The following is a 9,752-nucleotide window of genomic DNA, read 5'->3' on the forward strand; positions in this document are numbered from 1 at the left end:
CTGAATTCCATACTGAGGAGACTTAATCTTCTTCAGGAATTGTCTTTTTTTAATATTTGCTGTTTGTGTTTCTGATAGGCTGCAATACTGAAGCTTGTGTTTATGTGCCCTTCCTTTTTGTGGCAAACCAGCAAGTGTCCATATGAAGATGTTAATGCCTAAAGGATGCTGCTGTTACTCATTAAAATGGCCTTCTAGACTAAAAGGGCACAGTGATGATGGGGTGGCAATTTCACAGTGTTACAGCTCACCAAAGCACCAAACTACAGCCAGTTTCTGTTTCTCTGGCTCCTTCTGCCCTCCTGATGGTCATTTTTTGTAATGCCATACTTTGTGTGTTTAGAAAGGCAAGTGGTTCTCAGTATAGCTTAGTGTCATATGCCCCAAGAGGCACAGGGCAAGGATCTAAATCTATGAGAAGTCTGCAAGTAGAGCTGAATTCTTTACTGTTGATTCATGGGGTTTTTATTAAGGGTTGAACAGTAAGTCACACACAGTGGCATTGGATTGCTTGTTCTGATTTAAATATCTTATTTCTGTACAATATTAAATTAGTATTTAGCCTGTTATGTTCAAATTTGTCCTGTTTTCAGTAAAAAAAAAAAAAATCAGAATTCAGAAAGCATTTAAAATTCCAAAGAAGTAACTCCACAACTTGAAAGGATCTTTCAGAAGATGGATTTGAGGACAGTCAGAAAAGGCAAAAATTATGACTAACTGTATGGCTTTTTCAGTGAAAAGGTTTTAAACTACACTGAAAATTTTTGCTTACATTTCTGACAATGCAGCCCTTTTTCAGCTTTTTATTTGCAAATGTTCTGAAGAGCCTGTCTGTGTAGTCTTAACTGAAGGTGTTACTTGGGCAAAGTTAAATCCCTCCTATCAAATCTCTTTTACTTCCATAAATTAGAAATGATTTATACTTGTAGCTATCTCAACAGTTATGTAAAACATACAGTGCAATATTATACTGGATATCATAAAATGATGTTCAAATTATTACACACCAGATACAGCCCAAGACTGTTAAAAGGTGAGAATAATTCTAAGAAAACAGAATTCCTGGTAAGATGATACGTAACCATTGCCTCTGAATACCAGTGTTATTGACACAAAGAGCTTTGACTGAACTTAGTCAGAGTTCATCCGAAGAGGAGGGCAAGTTTAAATTGGATTTAGAAATAACTAAACAAAGGTAACAAAGTATAATTAATCAGACCATTAGGGGGTCTAGACTGGGAGAACAGCAGGACTGTGGATTTGAAGACATACTATCCAAAAATAATAGTCTAAATTATCAATAAGCCAAGTTTAGTTTATACTGTGATCCCATTACATAGCAAAAGTTAACTAAAACTGAAGCATGTCTGCTGTGAAGGCGCACGTGCTCCAACTTGTTTGAAATAACAAAAGTCCCAACTGACTTGTTACATAAAGCATATTTTCAGACTCTAAGGACCAACAGGCTTGGACAAACGTCATTGTTTAAATTTAAAGAACTCTGAGTGTGTTTCTGAGTCAGTGTTAAGATGTCCAATAAATATATGTACTGGGAGGTTGTACAAGTAGGAGAAAATATTTATCTTTTAAGTCACACAAATGTGTTTTGGTTGGCTTGTGCTGATGGCATAACTCCTGCCTTCTTTATGTTTTGGTGGCTTTATTTGGATTGGAAGGTGGGTTTGTGTAATGGCTATTATACTCACCATTATTCCTGGGAATTCTGTGGCACTACTACTGGACTTCTGTTACCTGAAACAAGTCTCCATATCTGTGTATCAAGTGTTCATATCTGGGAGGAAAATGGGACCAGACAATACTAACCCCTCCACCACTTTAGGTTACCCTCTAAACCTTTCACCCTCTGCTGCTCTTTCGAATGTTGGCTCCTTTCCTTCACTCTTCCTTTCTCTTTTTCAAGTCTATTCTAGGAAACTTATTGCAGTGTCATCTATCTTGTCACATAAATTTTGGTGTTTACTCGTAATGTTGACTACTGAACATCCTGCAGTTTGCAAGTTTGACCTCCAGTTCAGATTCTGCAGTAGTAAGGATGTGAAGTGTGAAGGATGTGAAGCAGGAACATTAGTGGCACATATGTTCACTAAAATTCTAATTTGAAAGTCAAACAGAACCACACAATTATGATCTGGCATAGCAAAGAGAAGCGAATGGTTTATTTACACATTCCAAGTTGTGGTAGCCCACATGTATTCACTCACATTCATAAACATTCCCTTCCTGTATTCAGCTATTGAACTGCCTTGCAATTTGGCTCTTGTTGTCTTGAGTATTCTTTTTGTACAGTTTATCTAGAAAACTTGTATCTGCACTGATGGGTTGCTATGGTATTACTGATAATTACTGTAGAGCAGTGTTTTAGTAGTGCGCCAGAGCTGCACCTGTTAGTGGCTCTGAATTTCTACTCCATCTAGCAAACTGCCTAGAAATATCTATTATTTATAAATATTTTTGGCCCAGTGGTCATCAGACCTACCTCTGGTCCATCACCTGCACTACATAAAAATTGTTTCTGTGGATGTCAATACACTCACCTCTCTTTGTGCAAGGAAGGTCCTCTATACAGATTTGCATAATGGCACCTTTAGACCCCTTTAAATCCTTCTGTTGTATCAAAGTAATTTGGTCATTTTCATCATTAATGCATTGCTACTTTGTGCTTTCTTCATTTATTTCTTTCTGTTACACTCTATAGCTATTGCCTATAATGTACTCGGGAAATTCTTCAGGATGATGTGGTTTGGCTTTGCTTATAAAACACTAATGGCTCCTTGTAATAAATTTTAAGATGGTAAATAGTAATGGAGGTGTCTCACAGACACTCCTGGGTCAGGACTCTTCTCAAATGGCACATTCCACTCTTTCTTTAAAACTAGATCAGGTATAAAATCCTATTCAAAGTTAATTTTTTAGGTTGGGGTTATTTTTTTTGGTTTTTGGTGGGGTCTGGGTTTTTTTCTTCTAGGCTTTTCTGTAATTTTTGTTTTTCTTTTTTCACAGTAATAAATATTTGCATATGACTAATGAAATAAACTGTTTTAGACTCTGCACTGTTGAGTGCCGTATTAAAACCCAGCAAGAGTCTATCCAAACAGCAGAGAATGCATCCAATTCCTCAGGAGCTGTAACACAATGGATTGCTAGAATCTTTTCATGAATTTGGCTCTACTGTGATTGTGTAAGCTGCACGTAGAAACCTGATAGCCAGTAATCACAGAATGCTTGACTGGTATTAAAAATCTGCTGTGGTTTGCCAGTGACGAGATCTGAAAGTCTGCAGCTGTTTTATGTGCTGCACCAGGTGAGCTCCCTGCTTCACTGAAATTGCAGATTCTCTGAGTGTTTACATGCTGGGTTTTTTTTAAATGGAGTCTGTGTTTCAGACCATTTTATTGCAAACAAACAGAAATCTAACAATAAGTAAACTGAAAAGAAACTGAGTGCAGGTGGGGTTATACAACACAGTTCCCATGCTGGGGCTACTGCTACCTCCAGAAATTCCTCAGTGGGAAAGCAGGTACTGTTCTGGTGAAATCCTTAAAGGATAAAGCTTCTGAAGCTTTCCAAGTATCCTGGCTAGAAAGAGTATGTCCTACAATGATTTTCATGGAGAAGTGGTAACAGGGGAAAATAATGGAGAATTCCAAATATGGAAACTGGAAAAAAGTACACTCAGAGAAAGCTACTACCAGTTGCAAAACTGTAACCTTTACAGCATAATGTATCTAAGTTTATCTCACTAGCATACTAATAGCAGCAGATGCTTTACCTTAACCATGTTTGATTTCAAACTTAAAAAAAAAAAAAAAAAAAACCAACCATACTGATAGCTGTGAGCAGGAGTTTCTAGGAAGGATGCATATATTCCCTCCAGCAATCTAGAAATTACAATATTAATATAATTTTAAAATCTGTGTAACTGTCTTTCTCAAAGCATCTTTAGATAAATATCAAAGAAATAACATAGCTACACTACATAGAAATGTGGGAAGGAAAGCCAGAGGTTCCCTGATGATGTTCTCAAACCTGCTCTTAAAAAGCTCAGTGATAGCAAGTACGTAACATCCTGCGATGCCTTGGCTACCTGAAAAAGTAACCAAGAAATCTGTAGCTGCAAACTAGGCCCATTATTTTCTTTCTTCTCTCGCTGACACGCACCTTTATTTAACAGAAGATGTCAACATCTGTAGGCTGTTGTCATGGTTGTGGTAGTTGTCTTTCCCAGATGAAATAAGTCTCTCAACCTTCTTACGTCATTTTTTAAAACCTTCTACTTTTTTTTCCTGTTGCTCTTCTCTGGACCCTTTCAAGTATGATAAAGCCCATTCTGAGGACATGATTTTAGCTTAAACCAGCATGTACTTTAACAGATTTTGTTCCTGTAAGATTTACTGTGGTATCTATAAAGACTGATGCATCTGTCTAACTTCAGAGTTATTTGTTTCAGTAGAGTTATCAGTGCCCAAAGTAAGTATGTACACACAGCTTAACCAGAATACAGCCTCGAAAATCTAAGTAAAGCTAAATAAGGAAAACAAAAGCTAGTAACTTTGAAGTTTACTAGATTTGCTTTTCCAGCAGCTTATTCATAATTCTGTTCTAGAAAAGTGGATCTGCCTTGACACTTTCCTCTTTCCTCAAGTTTTATCTGTCTGATTCACTTAAAAACCAAGGTAGTCTCTTCTACATAATTTCTGAAACTAATCAACATTTTACAGATTATCACTAACACCTCTGGAATTATACAGAAACACAAATGAAAACAACACAAATACTTTTTAAACTGTGCAGACTTCTATGAAAGTTGACACAAGCTGCTTATGGAGTATATCCTGTCGAAAAGACAGATCATTCTGCAATTACCAGTAACACCCCTGACTATTGTAATTTACAGGAATAGTTTGTAAGGTTACTGTGTATGACCAGTGCTACTTATATGTGGATGCACAAATGTTTTTCATATATGTTACAGGATAATGAGCAGTTCTAGAAGAACTTCTTGCACAAAATACCCTATTTTCTAACACATGGGAATGAATTAATGCCACAAGAAAAAATAGGCTTAATCCTGCCTTTTTGAAGTAGGAGAAAGATGGTGTGAGCTTTTCACCAAACTAGTGGGCGAAAGAGGCAAAACCTGAAATTTAGCTGCATGTATAATGGGTATATTTATCGGATTTGAATTATACTAAACAACAGGTTTGTTCTATTCAAGTCTCATCCCAGACCCACCCCCCTTTTCCAGCCCTAGGGGAGGGAGTGTTAAATAATGGTCTGTGTAAACTGATGCTCGTTCATTACGCGCTGACCGGCTTGCAGAGGGTCAGCCCGTAATGTCAGGAAACCGACAGCGGGGGGCGAGCTGGCGTGCCCCGCACACTCCAATGGGAAGCACAGCGTCTGGCACGCCAGCTCGTCCCCGCAACCTCCGGCAGTGCCAAACTGGCCCTGGCCGCCAGCCAGTCAGTGACTCTTGACACAGCCTCGGTCCATTTAGTTCCTACAGGGGTCTGAAAACCTATTGGCAACAATATAAATGCTTTGCTAATTTTATGTTCTTCTACCACTAAACTAGCACTTTTTGTGCTACCTGGTGTGATCGATTCTGACTTTGAAGATGAGGTACAAATTATGCTCTGGACACCCGTGCCACCTTGCTCTATACCCGCAGGCCAGCGTTTGGCACAGCTTGTTCCACTTTCCAGCACAACCCCAGGTGGAAAAGGTAAGCATGGCACTGGTGGATTTGGCAGCACTGGCAGCTTTGGCAGTACTGACCAGCCTCAAATTTTTTGGACAAGTGGTATCACAGCAGCTCAGCCGACCATGGTATGTATTAGAGACGGGAAAAAATTCAAAGGACTTGGTGATACTGGAGCTGACATCTCAATTACACAGGCCCACAGATGACCCTGCCTTGACTCTGATTGGGGTAGAAGGGCTGCAATGCCCTAGACAAAGCACTCACCTTCTTCTTGCTCTCAGCCCTGATGGTCAAACTGCCTGCATTGTGCCACTCATTGCTCCATGCACGTTGTGGGAGCGGGATGTCTTGGGCCAGTTTGGAACCACTGTAAGCATTGACTCGATTCATGTAAAGATCTTTTTCATAGGAGCCATTGATCAGCCATTCTGAACACAGATACTGAACATATGTAAACTCACATGGAAAACAAATGACTCTGGGTCTCTTAATGGCCCCTACATCAGGAATGGCTACAAAACTTACAGCAACTTGTAGATGAATAGCTATCTCTTAGGCACATACAGCCATCCTCTAGCCCTTGAAACACTCCTCTATTCTGCATTCCCAAGAAAAGTGGTAAATGGAGACTGTTACATGACATGAAGGTGGTAAACATGGGGATTGAGCCGATGGGTGCTTTACAACCTGGACTTCCCTCTCCAGCAATGATTCCTCTCAAATGGCTTCTCATAGTTACAGACTTAAAAGACTGCTTTTTTACCATTCCCTTGCACCCTGACAATGCACCTCGTTTTGCCTTTTCAGTGCCTACCCTAAATCATGCCAAGCCGATGAAAAGGTTTCACTGGACAGTTTTGCCACAAGGCATGTGCAACAGCCTGACTGTGTGCCAAAGAGTGGTCGACCTTACTCTGCAACCTGTGCACCGCCAATTTCCTGATGCAACCATATACCACTACATGGATGATGCTTTACTTGCAGCTAAAGATAATTCTGTTTTGTGTTCCATACAGGGGGCTGTCATTCGGGCAGTTCAAGCAGCCAGATTGATCCTTGCACCCGAGAAAGTGCAGCAGCAGGCCCCGTGGCATTACTGAGGGTGGAAAATTACTCAGCAGACTATCTGGCCTCGGCCACTAAAGCTTTGTGTTAAGGATAACTTGACCTCAAATGATTTGCAGAAATTACTAGGTTCCCTGAATTGGTTACATCCCATTCTAGGTTTATCCACAGAGCTTTTGCATCTTCTATTTGATTTATTCAGAGGTGACCCTGCTCTTAATTCTCCCTGACAGCTGACTCCAGAGGCTAAAAAGGCCCTTGAGCATTGTGCTCAGGCACTGGAAAAGCACCAAGGCTGGAGATGGGACCCCGATAAACACATTTCTCTTGCCATAGTACCTAGTAAATTTCAACCTTTTGCAGTTTTGTTTCAGTGGTTTGCTGATGACAATGATCCTTAACCCTAACTCAATTCTATCTGGCAAACTGATGTTACTCATGCTCCAGAATTCGGTAATTTAAAATATGTTCATGTAACTGTTGACACTTTCTCATGCTTTTTAATGGCAGCCACTCATACAGGAGAGAAGACTTGTGATGTTACTCGACACTGGCTCACATGCTTTGCTACTTTAGGCCTTCCTCACACTACTAAAATAGACAATGGTCCTGCTTATGCTTCTGAACAGACTTGCCAATTCTTACAGCAATGGGGTGTCTCCCACAACACAGGTATTCCCCGCTCTCCCACTGGGCAGGCTATCATTGAACATGCCCACAGAACATTGAAAACTATGCTTGAAAAACAAAGGAAGGGGGACTTGGACTGCCCACATTACAGGTTAGCAAAAGACCTGTATGTTCTTAATTTTCTAAATCAAGATGAAACTGGCCAAACAGCATGTGAAAGGCAATAGTCTTTCGATACAAGGGCTCATCCTAGGCCTCCAGTGATTGTACAGGACCCATTAACAGGGTAGTGGGCAGGACCTGTAGATTTGTTAACGTGGGGTAGGGGTTATGTTTGTGTCTCCACAGGTCACCACGTGAAATGGGTTCCTTTGCGGTGTGTGTGACCATTTGTTGCATCATCCTGATTGGTGAGAGCACTGCAAGTGTCGCACCCCCTACACTGGATGGCGCAAGCATATGGATCACCCTTGCCAATGCTATGTGCACCAATGCTGTGTGCATCTCTGTGACAACCTCCAGTGATCCTTTCTGCACGTGCTTGGTAGGAGTACCCACTGACAAGAAGTGTTTTGGTAAGCTGCATAATGAAACCGTGCTGCAAAACTGCACAGCACCAGGTATATTGCAGCCCAGGTGGTGGTGCCAGGACACCTGGTGAAAGACTGCAGGATGGGATGAAACATGGTACAAAGATCTGGGAAGGCTGCATGACTTTCTGGCTTTGGCCTCGCAGCCACAAGAACTAAATACGTTAGGGACCTTGGGCGCTTTGCTGTGCTTCTACATTGATTGTACACCTGACATTTATATGAACAGTGTTAACTTTGATGTCTCTCCTAAAGGTATTTTTAGCAACGCTTCCTTGTGGTGCAACCGAACCTTGGAAAGTCACCTGGCATGTGGCATCAGTGCTATTGCTGTCCCTTCAGACTTGTTCCTAATACGTGGAGAGTGTGTCTGGAAAGGTATACCAGGCAAAGCTGTTGGCAGACCATGTACCATTGGCCAGCTAGCCTTCTTTCATCCAAATTGGACTGCTTTAATTATTGCAGCACAGCATCGGGTTCGGCGCAGAACACACGTTCTTAACAAGAAATGCGATGCAAAGGTAACCTTTTGGAACACTGCGGGGCACATCTCTGTCAGCTTGATACCATCAACTGGTACTGCTCACGCTTTGGCTTCCTCAAACAAGCTTGGCTGCTGGCTTGCAAAGGAAGCTAACGCCACTAGTGCTGCTCTGTCAGCAATGCTAATGGATGTTAACTCAGTTCGACATGCAACACTGCAGAACAGGGCAGCCATTGACTTCTTGCTGCTGCCTCAAGGCCATGGATGCAAAGAATTTGACAGCATGTGTTGCATGAACTTAAGTGATCATTCAGAATCAATACAGAAAGTATCAGTAATCTTAAGCACCTTACTAAGCAGCTACAGCAGCACAATGAGGGTGATTGGTGGGGGATGTCTCCATGGATCAACAATCTCGGCTTCGGGGCATGGCTTAAAAGTTTGGTAATGTATGGCACAGTTATCTTTGGTGTGTTTTTATTGATTGTGATATGCATCCCATGTGTTTTATCTTGTGTGCAACGAATGATTGATAGTAACTTTAAGATAATGGCTTTATGAGTATAGGTGGTTTCAGCAAGAGAACACACAAACAAAGAAGGGGGAGATGCTACAGACAGGCAAAGCCTTACAGAACAAGGGCCCTGTGGCCTTTGTAAAATCATGGCTGACTCCTTGTGATGCCTTAGGTTTTAACTTTCATCTTTTTCAAATCCTGTACTGCCTGGTGTCTAACTCCGCAGTTTCTTGTAGCCTGTTCACTTCTGCTCTCTCATGCTAGGTAGACATAACAAAGCCTCTCCAGGCCTGCTCTCCAAGGACACCCAGACCGTCCTAGGCCCAAAAAGTATAAACCAAGAGCCTCTAAAGGGGGGACAAGCTTGGGGAAACTACATGTGATAAATGAGTGAATGATAAATGTTGTCTTTTGCATATACGATTTTAACATTTATAAGTGATGATGTATTACATAGAAATAGTGTTAAGGAAAAATGTAGTTAAGTAGGAACGAGATTAACGTAAATTGTAACTTGGAAATAGTTGTAATATGTTAAGAAATGTATTAATAAACACATAGTAATAAATGTCTTTTGAGCTGAGAAACTTCAGAGCCAGGAAGCAAGATATCTTAGAGAAACAAAGAAGATAAACCACATGCATCCCAGGAAGATGTTATCTCATCAAAGCTCACACCTCCCAAGGAAACTGTCAGCTACAAATTAGGCTAGAAACTGGGGAGGCAGGAGGCACCGGAGAG

Source organism: Aphelocoma coerulescens, chromosome 7 (assembly GCF_041296385.1).
Source record: "Aphelocoma coerulescens isolate FSJ_1873_10779 chromosome 7, UR_Acoe_1.0, whole genome shotgun sequence".
Taxonomy (NCBI): Eukaryota; Metazoa; Chordata; class Aves; order Passeriformes; family Corvidae; genus Aphelocoma; species Aphelocoma coerulescens.